We start from the raw sequence: 15,232 nt of genomic DNA, 5'->3' as shown, positions 1-15,232 counted from the left end.
CATTGAGAAAGATAATTTGTGTGTGAGAGCAAAGAAAAATAAGAGAGATTTTTTTTCTTTAGCCGTGAGTCATACACAAGAATTATTGTAATCGATTTGGTAATAGTGAAATTATTCGGATATGCAGGTCTTGTTGATTGCAGACTCACTTTTTGTTCTTAGTTCTTCGCCACGTATTTCATCTTTTGGTCTTTGGTTTGTGATTAGTGAAGACTAACTTGAACTGGGACTCTTGTAGAATATGGAGTCAGTCATCATTGATATCTCCTTGGAGATTCTCATCTTAACATTTGTCATAGCATTTCTGACATGGGTTTTGCAAAACGTTTGGAGACAAAGGAGAGAGGGTGAAATAAATGAGCATGGACCAGTTAGAGGGTGTAGAGTTTTTACAATGATCACTGTTCTATCCAATGTCATCATCTCAATAGTGTACCTTGATTTTGGTTTGTATGAATATTGGAATCATAGGATCATCACTATTAAATCTGTCTTCTTGTTCATGACTTGGATTTTAGCAACTTTAGTAGCAGTCTTATCAAAGAATAGAACTCTTAGTGGAAACAAAAGGTGGCCATTGATCCTTATCCTCTGGTGGGTCTTTTCCTTCATCGTTGATTCAGTATCTCTCACCATTTACACTATCACACATTTGAAATCCATAGATTTTCCAAGTCCTTTTCCAGAACCTAATATAGTTGATTTTGCTTCCTTTCCTTTCGCAATACTTCTTTGTTTCAATGCTTTTCCTACTAGTTGTACTAGGAAACACAGTGACATAGTAGAGCCTTTACTGCAAAAGGAAAATGAAAGTTCCCTTGGTGATGATGGTGCATTCACAAATGCTGGAATTTGGAGCCAACTTACCTTCCAATGGTTAAACCCTATTTTTAAAAGAGGTCGAGTTCAAAAGCTTGAATTACCTCATATTCCTCCAATTCCTCAATCAGAAACAGCCGAAAATGCTTCCTTGTTGCTGGAAGAATCGGTCAGAAAACAGAAATTTGAAGCATTGTCATTACCAAAGGCCCTAGCATGTGCCGTATGGAAACCCTTGTTCATGAATGCAGCTTTGGCAGGTACCATTCTGTCCTTGTAGTCTAATAATTATTTTATTTTCTCCTTCACATATTTAATATACTTTTGTTCTTTTTCTTTTTTTCTTTTTCTTCCCTGTAGGAGTTAACACAATTGCATCCTATACCGGTCCCCTACTAATCACAAACTTTGTGAATTTCCTGCTGGGAAAGGAAGATGATTCAAGCACCCACTATGGTCTGATTCTTGCATTCATTTTCTTCTTTGCAAAGACAGTGGAGTCACTAACTCAAAGACAATGGTATTTTGGTGCTCAGCGAATTGGCATAAAATTACGGGCAGCTCTAATGGTATTAATTTACAAGAAATCTATATCCACTAAGTATGTTGGTTTAAGCAACGGTAAACTGATAAATTTAATCAATGTGGATGCTGAAAGAATTGGAGACTTCTGCTGGCATATTCATGGAGTTTGGCTGCTTTCAGTCCAGGTCATTCTGGCCTTGATCATCCTCTACAGGAATCTAGGAGCTGCCCCCTCCTTTGCTGCTCTTTTTGCCACACTTTCAGTGTTGGTATGCAACACGCCTTTGGTTAAGATGCAAAAAAGGCTTCACTCCAAGATCATGGAAGCTAAGGATTCAAGAATCAGAGTGACTGTAGAGACTTTGAAGAGCATGAGAATTTTGAAACTGTATTCATGGGAACCCTCATTCTTAAAGAAGCTCCTACATCTCAGGGAAACTGAGAGAAGCTGGCTGAAAAAATACCTGTATTCTAGCTCAGCAGTGGCCATTCTCTATTGGGCTTCACCAACTTTTGTTTCAGTTGTCACTTTTGGTGTCTGCATTGTATTGAAGACACCATTAACAGCAGGTACAGTCCTCTCAGCCTTAGCCACTTTTCGAATTTTACAAGAACCTATCTACAACCTACCATCTACCAGAGCTCATTTCAATGATTGCTCAAACAAAGGTCTCAGTTGAGCGTATCCAAGATTTCATTGGTGAAGAAGATCAAAAGAAGCTGATACATGATCATCCTTCAAATGCTTTGAATATCGCAATTGAGATTGATATAGGGGAATATGCTTGGGAAACAAGTGAAGAAAAATTAAGGAGACATACAATAAAAATTTTGGAGAAGATGAAGATAATGAAAGGTTACAAGGTTGCAGTTTGTGGTCCGGTTGGGTCAGGAAAATCAAGTCTTCTCTCTAGTATACTTGGTGAAATTCCCAGGATTTCTGGGGGAGGAATAACAGTTTATGGAAGGAAGGCCTACGTGCCCCAAACTGCTTGGATTCAAACAGGTACGATTAGAGAGAATGTGTTGTTTGGCAAGGAAATGAACGAGGCATATTATGAGGATGTACTAGAAGCCTGTGCTTTGAATCAGGATATCAAGATTTGGCAAGACAGAGATTTGAGTGTAGTTGAAGAGAGGGGGATGAACTTGAGTGGAGGACAAAAGCAAAGAATCCAACTGGCAAGAGCTGTCTATAGTGATGCCGATGTTTATTTCTTGGACGACCCTTTCAGTGCTGTTGATGCACATACTGGAACCTATTTGTTCAATGCAAGTTACATTTTTTTCATTGTGTCTTAACTTCTTGTTTGTTATGCATGCTCCATTCGTGGATTTCAATTAAATATAGAATGCTTTTTTGCAGAAGTGTCTCATGCAACTATTGTCACAAAAGACTGTCATCTATGCTACACATCAAGTGGAATTTTTAGATGCTTCCGACCTTGTTTTGGTAAGTTATTGAAATCCTTGTCCAACCCCTCTATGAAACTATGATCATTGTCCTCTCAAGCTTCTGATCACTTTGTTTTAAATGCATATTTTGATAGGTGATGAAAGCTGGAAGGATAGTTCAGTCAGGAAGGTATGAAGATCTGATGGCAGATTCGAATGGTGAACTTGTTAGACAAATGGCTGCTCATAGAAAATCACTAAACCAAGTTAACCTACTCCAAGATGATAATACCTTAACTACTAGATCCCATGAGATGAATCAGATAGAAGTTACAGAAGAAAATTTTGAAGGTCCCATCAACAATGGAAAACTTAAAGCAAGAACTGAAGAAGAAGAAGAAACAGAAACTGGAGTAAAATGGAGTGTTTACTCGACCTTTGTTACTTCTGCATATAAAGGAGCTCTAGTTCCAGTTATCCTTCTCTGTCAAGTTCTCTTCCAAGGACTACAAATGGGCAGCAATTACTGGATTGCGTGGGCAACAGAGGTAGAAGGAAGAGTCAGTAGAAAGCATATGATAGGGATATTCGTTCTGATGTCTGGTGGGAGCTCAATCTTCATATTCGGAAGGGCAGTTTTGCTAGCTACTATTGCTGTTGAGACTGCTCAGCGTCTCTTCTGTGGAATGATCACATCAATTTTCCGAGCACCCATTTCCTTTTTTGACTCCACACCTTCAAGTCGAATCCTTAGTAGGGTATGTTTTTGGTTATTTAAAAGTAAAAAATATATTGTTTTGTTTGAAGTTTGTATGAAAACTGCAGAATAACTTCCCCTTTTTTCTTTTCACTATTGCAGAATTCTACAGATCAAAGCACCGTAGACACAGACATTCCCTACAGATTAGCTGGATTGGCTTTCGCCCTTATTCAGCTGTTAAGTATCATCATCCTAATGTCCCAGGTCTCTTGGCTAGTCTTCGTTCTCTTCCTTGCAATTATTGCCATCTCTATGTGGTATCAGGCAAGAACAGATCCTGTTTTAAATTTTTATTTGACATTTTGACAGCTTCACTACGATATAAGCTATATATGTTTCAAAAGAAAATGTACAGCAGCATCACACTTCACGTAATTCTTAATGAAAAAGGTTAAACATTTTTTATATAACTATACTCTTAAACATATATGCTGCACGCATCATTTTCTTTTAATCTTTAAAAAATTTTCATGTTTCATACAATGGTGCATCACTAAACTGTGATGTTCATTTAACCTTTCTGTAGGATTATTACATTACCACTGCTAGAGAACTAGCCCGAATGGTTGGGATTCGAAAGGCTCCAATCTTGCACCACTTTTCAGAATCAGTTTCTGGGGCAGCAACTATTCATTGTTTCAATCAGGAAGAGTGCTTTGTGACAAGAATTCTGAGCCTGATTGATGATTATTCTCGTATAACCTTTCACAATTCTGCCACAATGGAATGGTTGTGTGTTCGGATCAACTTTCTTTTTAATCTTGTCTTCTTCCTTGTTCTGATAATCTTGGTGAGCCTGGATAGATCAGCTATTGACCCCGGTAAGTTTCCTTGCCCCTCTTCTTATTTATAAACTAACAGAACAAGTGTAGTAAATGGTAACTAAATACAGGTCAAACAAAGAAAGACAATCTAACATTTATTTCTACTCGAGATTAAAACCCTTCAATGATAATGTGTGGAAATGTACATATATTAAGTATGCTTCTGCCTACTATTGATACTTGATACCATCCATTCTAAAGTGCCCAACATATCCTGTTCTTGTCCTTTTGACAATGATCAAGTTATCTTTATAGTTCTTTGACTAAATCCTTTAATTTCAATGCTATACTAATGCACTGGTTGAACCATCTCAGGCTTAGCAGGACTGGCAGCTACCTATGGTTTGAACCTAAATGTTCTTCAAGCATGGGTGATATGGAATCTGTGCAATGTTGAGAACAAAATGATATCAGTTGAGAGAATTCTCCAATTTACTAATATACCAAGTGAAGCACCCCTAGTGATTGAAGATCACAGGCCAAAGCCTGAATGGCCAACAGATGGAAGGATAGAGCTTGAAAACCTTCATGTCCAGTATAATCCTGCACTTCCAATGGTTCTAAAAGGGATCACTTGCACCTTCCCGGGAGAGAAGAAAATTGGAGTTGTGGGGAGGACTGGAAGTGGAAAGTCAACTTTAATTCAAGCGCTCTTTAGGGTGGTGGAGCCTTCACGAGGACGGATTCTGATCGATGGAGTTGATATTTGTAAAATAGGTTTGCAGGATTTAAGGTCCAGGTTGGGTATAATACCACAAGACCCAACATTGTTTCAGGGAACTGTGAGAAGTAATCTGGATCCTTTGCAACAGCATTCGGATCAAGAAATTTGGGAGGTTGGTACTCAAAAATACTTTTTTGAAAGAATCACTGAAGCTTCTCCCTTTCTTTTTTTTTTGGTTTCCTTCACTAATTTAGCTTGATATGTCAGGTTATCAGAAAGTGTCGTCTTGCAGAGATAGTGAAACAGGACCAAAGGCTTCTTGATGCACCAGGTATAGAAATTAGTAAATAAGTTTTGGAAAACTTATTGTTTTCTTTTCCCACTCTTTCAGAAACTCATTTTTCTTTTATTGCTTGGATTTTCATTTTGGAATGTGGGCAATGATGCAGTGGCAGAAGATGGGGAAAATTGGAGTGTTGGACAGAGACAGCTTGTTTGCCTGGCCAGGGTTCTCCTCAAGAAGAGAAGAATTCTTGTGTTGGATGAGGCAACTGCTTCTATAGATACTGCGACAGATAATTTAATTCAAGAAACAATAAGAGAAGAGACAAAGGGATGCACAGTCATTACTGTTGCTCATGGTATACCCACTGTAATTGACAATGAATTGGTTCTGGTTCTTGATGAAGGTAAATCTAGGAAATCCAATAAACTTTAAAGTTCATTCCATCTTAAAAATGGGTAGAACTCAATTAGTGGGCTTTAAAAATGTAATATTTAGTTTGTCCCTTTATTTATAGCAAGCCTATAAGTAGATAACACACACACACACACACACACACATAAATTGACCTGGTTTGAAACATAAGCATACTGCTTACACGAACAGAATCTAGTACCACTGTAAGATGGTATCCCAAGCACTTGGAACATGAACGATTCACTGTCTGACTTTCAGACGAATTAAAATCCAGAAAACATAAATTAGCACTATAGAATTACTTAATATTAGATTCAACTGTGAATGATTTGAGCCTATTAGTGCTGATATTTTGCTTAATACAGGCAAAATTGTAGAGTATGACTCCCCAGCTCAGTTACTCAAGGTTAAGTCCTCTTCATTCTCAAAGTTGGTGGCTGAATTCTTGAGGAGATCATCCAAGAGTAACTGCCATAGGGATATATCTTGAATGAAGACCAAGATTATGATGCAAACCAATAATAGCAGCCCCCTTGAAAGTCAGACTGTGAATCGTTCATGTTCCAAGTGCTTGGGATACCATCTTACAAACCAAAACATCCTGAACAGCCACAATGAGACTTCCAGCAAACAGCTCCGACAATTGACACGTTCAAGATTCATGAAAGATAAACCTTTATTCTGAATAAATTGTATATCATCGATGACACCGTTTTTATAGTTTCTAACGCATTGTTGCTAGAGAATGATATTGTGTATGCTTTGGCAACACCATCAAGTAATGAAATATACTAACCAAAGAGTTACAGTTAATGCAATTGCAAATTTGACAAAACCTATAACTGCGAACTTTTTCTCTCATGAACTTTGGTGTACTACTATTTGGATTGGAGAAGCTGATCTTTTCTTGTTTACAAGAAATTAATTGGTATGGTTAAAATCTATGGACTACCAGATACTGCCTCTGTAATGTGGTATAGCAATGTGAGCTAAAGCAAGAAAATTGTTGGTAAATTACCTCTGTTTCAGTTGAGAGATAGGAAAAAGGATTTTACAACACTTCAACTACAAATGTATGAATGTGTCAACGCTGTGATCAAAGAGCTCCACTCCCAAACACACACACACACACACACCAACAAAAAAAAAATCCATGCTCAAAAGCTTTAAATAATTAACGATCCAAACCTTTTGTGAAAGCCTCAAAAAAGATAAAACCATTGTAGCCAAAGCTATTAACGGAAATTCTTTTATTCAACTTTCTAAGTTATAACATGAAAGAAAGTCATGAAATCAGCATTCGAGATCCTTACATATTGGTGAAAAGTAGGGCTGAAGTTATGAACACAAAGCATGAACCCTATAATTGCATTGTACTCAGTGCAGCAAAAACAATTCTGGAAGTAGATGAGTAAGGTGCTGTGCTACCTATACAATGCTACCTACCTGTGGCATGTTATTTGCCAATCTTAATTCTTAAATCTTAACCAAAGGTACCGTAGCATTCAGGCAATTAAATCAGCTAACTTGACAATCTCAAACTCTATTTTGAGGCAATTTCAGATAGAGATTTTTCTTTTCTGTGATATGTGTTTCTTCGTTTTTTTCTTTTTTTTTCCTGAAGTAATTGTAGGCCGAGCTTTTGCATTGATACCGCAAAACTGGTTCAGGATTGAAATCATAATGCTTTGTATATTTGGAAGCTTATCTGAGAAAATTTCTATTGTTAAAAATTCTGTGATCTGCACATTTTCACATTGTGGAAGCTATGTAAATGATATGCAATCCGTGCTAATTCTCGAATAAAAAACTATATATACATTTTTTGTGTTGCCGTTAACCTTAAATTATGATTTGGCAAGGAGATGAACAACGACTTTTACGAGGACGTACTGGAAGCCTGTGCTTTGAACTAGGATATCAAGATTTAGCTAGGCAGAGATTTGAGTGTAGTTCGAGAGGTGGCTTAGAACAAACGCCAATAGTAATGTCAATGCATATTTCCAGGACAACTCTTTTACTGCTATTGATGCGTATTCTCAAATCATTTGTCAAGAAGTGTTCTTCCTGATTGAAACAATGACTGTGCTAGTGATATGAGTCTTACGAACTCCATCCATTTGAGCCAGTTCTCTGGCTGCGGTAATGCTATAAGCCTGCAGAAAAGTTGAAATAAGCACAAACTACATATAAAAGCAAATGATGCATGAAGTATACATGCTTATGAATTATCATTATGGTGAGATAATACATATATGCTTATAGGAGTTCTATGGTGTTCAACCATAATGATAATCATAAGCATGTATGCTACATGCATCATTTCTAGACTTCATCAGCCACATTGCAGTTTAGGTTGCACCGACACGCCATTTTTGGTGACATGTTGGTGTCCGACATGTGTCAAACACCGAAACCGGTATGATTCGCAGGACTCCGGTGTCTGAGTAGTGTCTTTTGTTTTCGCTTCTCCGACATAGCGCCGACATAGCTATGGCGCAGCTCCAACACGTCAGCAGTGAAAAAAAAATCACAGATTTTGACAAATGGACTTACCAATGTCATTAATTTTGTGATACACCCTAAAAAAACAAAGTAAGCTTAGAGTTTGAGAAGTCATCTATATCTATATCTATATCTATATCTATATCTATATCTATATAATAGACGAAATTGAGAGAAAGTTGGTTCCTGCATTTAAGGACGTGTTGACAAATAAGATAACTGCCTATTTAAAATTCAGACACGTTTCACTTTAAAAAGCTATACATTATATTATTTCACAAGCTAAACACCGTTTGACTGTTTTTTTGGTATCTTAAAAATAAAAAACCGGTTAAAATAAAATTGGAAAAAATGTTGCAATTAAAAAAACCTAACCACGTTTACAATTAAAATGTCAAAAGTTACACTGTTACGCTAAAACACGTCTAAAAACTGAAACCTAAACACTGCGTTTGAATAAAACCCAAAATACGGTTCAGACTTCAGAGAAATATACGTTGCGGAAAGAAAAGAAAAGGAGAACGACAGAGGAAGAGATTCGATTTGTCATAGATGGTGGAGAGCAAAAAATCTGAGACCTTTGCCACCATCAGACCACCGTACCCTCCACCGGTATAGTCTTTGTTTTTTGTACTGAAGGTCAGCATACTCCTTTCCTCTTTAAATACTTTTTTGTTGTTTTAAAGACTGAAACTCCTCACCGTTGTTTTTCCTATTCGAATTAGAATCTTAAATCTTCAATATATCTATGTTTTTGAATTCAAAACCGGTAGTTCCCCTTACTTAATTTTCTAGTGTTCTTCTTTTACCCCTTTTTAAATTAAAAAAAAAAAATTAAATGGATTGATTTTCTTTCTTTGGTTGCTTTGGTTTCAAATTGCCCCTCTATATTTTTTTTGGTGGTAACATTAGGGATTTTGCCCTTGATTTACTGTGGTTAAAAGTCAAAATTCACCTTAAATTATTTAAAATCTGAATGTATTAGACAAAAAACTTAATTTTTAATACGCAATTTGTTTGATAAAATTACTAATCGATCTTTTGTTTTGTTCTAGAATTCTTAATCCACGTTGCCAATTAAATTGTGAAAGGTTGTTTCGTATGCATCTCAAAACTCTAGAAGTTTTTTTTTTTTTTTGGTTGAATGGGTTTAGATTTGATTCGTTTTTGTTTTGGGTTTTTGGGTTTTCTATCAAAATTTTTGTTTCCTCAATTTTAGATATTTGCTTTTGTTTTGGAATTTTTGGGTTTTCTATCAAAAATTTTGTTTCCTTAATTCTAGATATTTGCTTTTGTTTTGTTTGTTTGTTTTTTTTTTTTTTTTTGTAAGATTACTGAAATCACTAAATCATTGAGATTGTAAGATTGAAATCATTGGGTATTTCCATTTCTAACAGTTATTTTCCTCCAATCTTATTTTAGGCTTTTCCTGCTGGAACAGCACCAAATAGAGTCCGTAAGGCATATAGAGACAAGTCGTGTACTGTAACTGGTAAAGTTATTGTTTTTTTTTTTTTTTTTTTCCCTTTTTGTTTTCAAATCTGAGGATTGAATATGATTTTGGTTTGAATATCTTGGTTGGATTGGTTTAGATTTAGTTATAGTTAGATTTGGTTTTGAGTTAGGCTTCCATTAGCATGCCTCTAATACGTAATTTGGCCGATTGTTTATTTTTTACATCTTAAATTATTTTTTCATTGGTTCTGGCTTGAATTAGATTGGTTTGGTTTGAGTGATCATTTATGAAATTCACTGCATTTGTTTCTCAAGAAAAAAAAAAAAAAAACTGTCGCCTACAATTCCATCTTCTCCCACTTTTCTGCTCCTTCCCTGTAACAAGAAAGGTTCCATTCTTAATTTCTGATCTTACATATTTCATGCCTCATTATTCTTTCTATACCATTCACTGTTGGTTAGATTTTTTTTTTTTTTGGGGCTGATTTTTGTTAGATTTGTACTTTTTTCCATTTGCCCTTGAAATTTGAATTGATATCATGTTTTGTTGATTATTGTATTCTGGTTAGATTTGGTTTTTTTTGGGCAGTTTTTTGTTATATTTTTTTCTTCTTCTGCCTCTAGATTTTGAATTCATTTAACTCTAGCATTAAAAACGCTTCAAAATTATGCACATTTCGGGTCCAAGAATTAATTCAGTTTTCACTGTTTCTGGATATCCATTTTCTTTTTTGCCACCTTTGAAACGAAATCTTTCTAGATCAGGATCCATACCAGAAGGTTTATTGTTAGTCACTTTAAACTCAATGCTTTATAAAAGTTCACACTTTTGAAACTTTTGATTAGATAAATAAAGGAATATGAATATTGCTTAAAGAAAACATACACATTGTTTACATTAAACTTTAGGTAGATGGTATAGCTCCATATGAGAAATTCATAGATGAGTATGTGGATTAAAAAAAAAAAATTTTGTTTTAAGTTGTTAGTGTTATCCCTTGAATCCTCTATATAATTGATACCTGCCTTTGTAATTAATATTTAGGATATAACAGCCCTACAACTCTTTGGTAACAAAGGCATTCTTTCTGTTTGGCAGAAAGTGAAGTCCTTTTGGCATTTGTAGCATTCTGTTGTGGTTATATGTTTAATATTCAATTGTAGAAGTCCTAAAATAACGTTTTGCAGCTGAAGATGCTATTACTTTACAATTTGATTAAGAATTTAGTAATGAAAACAATTACCACCGGCTATTGGCAGCATTACAAAACTTGAGTAGACTTTGCCCTTCCTATTTTTAGCAAAAAAGTCTTGCCTCTCAATCTTCAATTATATCAAAATCATCTATGTTATGACTTATGAGTCAATATCTGTTTCTACTTTGTTTCTCGAGGAATATTAAGAAAGGAATTTCTTTTATTAATTTGATTAATGTATATATCTTCATCAATATTCTTAATGTGAATCACTTATCAAATATTATTTTGAACATACCCAGATTCACCCCAAGTCCATTCTTGATGGGGCACTTGGTTTTTTGCGGGAGTATCAATGTTTGGTAGCTGCTCAATCAAGCAACTAACAGTGATCTGCATGTCTGATGCAGCTTCTGCATAGTGTTAATTTCTGCATAATTATTTGTTGTTGCAGAAATTGTTTTGTTTTACTGCATAATTACTGTTTCTGCAGAATAGGTCCGGTATTGCACATTCTGTAGCAGATTGTCCTGTTTTGTTTTAAAGGTTTTGGATGTATTGTTTTGTGTTTCTGTAGAAGTTGTTGTTTTCTGCATAATTGTTATGCTATTAGGAGTGGATCAGTTTCTCTCTTTGCTATAGATAGTGTTCAGTTTTTTTCTAGGCAGGAGTTGCTGTTTGATTTAGGTAGTGTTCAGTTTTTTTGGCTAGGCAGATGTTGTTGTTCTTATGTATAATTGTTGCTATTAGCAGAGGGTCAAAGGTCCGAACCCCCTGTTTTGTTTACACATGTAATGTTTTGCATATTCATTAAATAAATTTCTACCTTTTATCTCAAAAAAAAAAAAAAAGACATATTTTAAGGCTTTTGAAAACAAAATAAAGTCATGCCCGGTCATGATTTGCTTCTGGACTCTAATTTTAGTGTAGGTGTGAGGAAGAATGAAGGGTATTATTCATTTGATGGAGAATTTCTATTTGGTCTCATTCGAGAAATTTGTCATTTGTAAATTTCATAAATTAGTTTAGTTGCTATAATTTTTTTTTTTCATCTCTGCTAATTTCCTCATTTTGTGTTATACATTTTCATTCTTAGGTTTTCTAACTTTGCCTAATAGAGCCACAAAATTATAAGATTTGGGGAGAAATAAAAAGAAGCAGCTTCTTCTTCTTTTGGAATTTTTAATTAAGTTGTAGTCTTTGTTGAGTATTATGTAGGTATGAGAGCTGCCTATGGGAATGTGTAGAATATCATTCATTCTTCTTCAACTTATTAATATTGTATGTGATCTTCATTTGAAATCAATTTAACATTAACATTTTGTTTTGAATCTTCTGGTATGTCTAGGTATGCAAAAAGATCCTCAATGGCTTGGTTGCTTACAACATTAGACCCATAAAGACTTTTAACAAAGAAAGCATGAAATCCATAAACAAAGGGCTAAACTATTTGACTTTTGGTTTATTTTAGGATTATAAATGTTATTTTGAGCTATGGATCTAAATTTTTATGATGTTATGAAGAATGGTTTTTTTTTTCTTCTGCTGTAAGTTTAATTTTATTCCCGTTATTCAAATTATGTTAATATATATTATTATGATGAAGTATTTTTTACTTTTGATGATGTTATATAAAAAAAGAAGTGTACTTTTGATGATGCTATAAACAAACAACTAGCACAATTATAAAAATCCCGTGCATTTGCACGGGTTATAAGCTAGTTAGATTAAAAGTTGAAACTCACATCTCAAGTTCTCAACCCACCCTCCCTCTGACCTCTACCCGATGCCGCTGCCCTCTGTCCGCTGCCGCTGCCCTCTGTCCCTCACCATAGCTAGATCGGGCTGATCGGTGAGCTCCATAGACGTTGACGCCGTGCCCTGTCCCTTCCGATCTCTCTCTCTCTCAGCGTGGACAAGAAGTCCAACCTCTTCTCTAAGCTTCTCTCTCTCTCTCTTTTCTTTCTTTCTTTCTTTCTCTCTTTCAGATATTTGACTATTTGGGTGAATGGGTAACTAATACTCACTTATAACATAACTTATAACGCGTTTTGCTTTTCTTTTTCTTTTTTTAATCCCACTCTCACTGTCACTATGTGAGAGTGAAAGTGAGATTAAAAATTATAATGTTGTTACTGCCATATAAGTTATAACTTATAACTAATATATTTTTTTGTTTCTTTACTCAGCCTTTTGTTTTGCCTTATAAATTATAATGTTTATTATGAATTTAGTGATTTTTGATTTGTTTGTCCTACTATAGCTTTATTTATTTAACTTGTTGATGTTGAACTTGTTGTTCTATGGTAATCTTGAAAGTTTAAAGCTTGGTTTCCTTTTATGTTTTTAGTTTGATGTTGAATGTAGCCTATTTAAACTTTTGGTTTGTAATCTAAACATTTTATGTGTATTATTGTACTACTTTGGGTGTTAGTTTACTTATTTGTAGTTCTTACCAATGTTATGAATACCGTTTCGAACCCCGTTTCGGTACCGGCTTATTTCGACGTACCGTTTCAGGGTGTTTCAGAATTATTGCTATTTTATAATAAAAATATATACATTATTAATAAAAAAAAACCTATATAAATTATTAAGAGTTTTAAAGAAGTTATAAATACATATTTCAACTAATATGTAATCTTTAAGCCATAATAATAATAATAATAATAATAGGTATTAGTTCAATCATTTATAAAATATAATAAGAGTAATAATATGATTTAAAAAAAATCCCCAGAGTTAATATTAGCAGGTGGAATAAGGCTGAACATTCTATTTTTATTGTTAGTTTTGTGGGGCTCACAAAAACATAACAAAGAAAAAATTCAAATTTTAAGACAAGTGACAAGAGCATCACGTGGGCTGGCAAAACAAAGTAAGAAACAAAAAAATTAAAACAAAGACATAGCATTAAAGGAAGCGTAAAGGAGGCTGACGGTCAAAGCACATCTCCATTTAGTCATTTACCTGTATAGCACAGTGAGCACACAAATAAAAAATGAAAAGGAGGCAGGACCGAAACCCACCAGAAGAAAAGAAGAAGAAGATGGGTTTGAAACCCACCGGAAGAAGAAGAAAAAAACAAGAAGAAGAAGAAGGAAAAAAAGAAAACAAGAAGAAGAATGATCTGAAACCCAAAAGAAGAAGAAGGAGGAGGTAAGATTTTTTTTTTTTTTTTTTAAAGCCAAAATCTGGTACCAGCCAAACTATGTATTTCGGCCGGAATTGGCCGGAATTGTCCGGAATGACCGGAATGGCCCGAAATTGCTCAAAATCTGACCCGAGGTTGAACGTGGGGTATTCTGGTACCGGTTTGCATACCGAAACGAAAAATTTCAGCCGTTCCGGCCAGAACAGAACGGAATCAATAACAATGGTTTTTACATAATTTAAATTCTAGACATAAACGTATTTTATGTCTAAATATATTAAAAAATATGCCTAAATATAAAATTTAATTAATTATTAAATTGTCGTGTCCACGCCATGTCGTATCCTTATTTTTCAAAAATTGTCATATCGCTGTGTTTGTGTCCGTGTTTGTGCATCATAGATTGCAGTACGCACCAGCTAGTTCAAGTTTCAAAAGATAGCTTACAGGAGTTCTATGATGGTCAACCAATACCAAAACCTCATGCACCAGAACCTCGGGTAAAATGGGAGCCTCCACCTGCTAATGTGATTTAAATAAATTTCGCTAGGGCTATTTTTTATTTATTTATATGAACAAGTCCGGCATTGGCGTGGTGATTCGGAACTCTCAAGGTTTGGTGTTGGCCTTCCTATCACAACAATTTTTTCAGAGTTTTAGTCCACTGAGAGTCGGAAACTTTGGCTGCCAAGAGAGCTATCCAATTTGCTTCGAAGTTAGCCATTCCTTCAGCTATTTTAGAGGGTGATTCTCAAACTTTCATCCAATCTTTACAAAGTGGTGCATAATATTTGTCACCTTTTGGTTTACTTGTTGATAACAGTCATTTAGTTGCTAGTTCTTTTAATCAATTACATTACTCTCGTGTTAGGAGAGAATGTAATAAGGTTATGCATAGTTTAGTTAGATTTGCTGTTAATGTTCTAGACCTCCTTGTGTGGATGGAGGATGTTTCACCACACTTAGTTCCTGTTTTTCAGACTGATTTAGCTAATTTTTCTTAGTTTAATAAAGTTATGTCTGGTTTCTCAACAAAAAAAAAATTTATTTGTTTACCTCCCACAATGTAACACTTTTATATATATTTTTTCTTCACCTATACGTTTTTTTTAGAGTAATGCTATAGATACAAACTTTTTTATACAATAAGTTTTACAAATTACTAATGTAGTGAGTGGTTATTGGTAAATAAAAAAGTAATATTAATGGTGGATTTAGATGAAAACCATTAAGAG

The 15,232-nt window shown here is 34.8% G+C and overlaps 1 pseudogene; it reads left to right on the top strand.

Annotated features, from left to right (window-relative positions):
* Positions 1-241: 241 nt before the first annotated feature.
* On the top strand, positions 242-6,254 carry LOC142629928 (putative ABC transporter C family member 15; annotated as a pseudogene).
* The last annotated feature ends 8,978 nt before the right edge of the window (positions 6,255-15,232 follow it).

Source organism: Castanea sativa, chromosome 3, assembly GCF_040712315.1.
Source record: "Castanea sativa cultivar Marrone di Chiusa Pesio chromosome 3, ASM4071231v1".
NCBI lineage: Eukaryota > Viridiplantae > Streptophyta > Magnoliopsida > Fagales > Fagaceae > Castanea > Castanea sativa.
The sequence above is the reverse complement of the archived record's forward strand: the minus strand, read 5'-3'. Positions and strand labels throughout refer to the sequence as shown.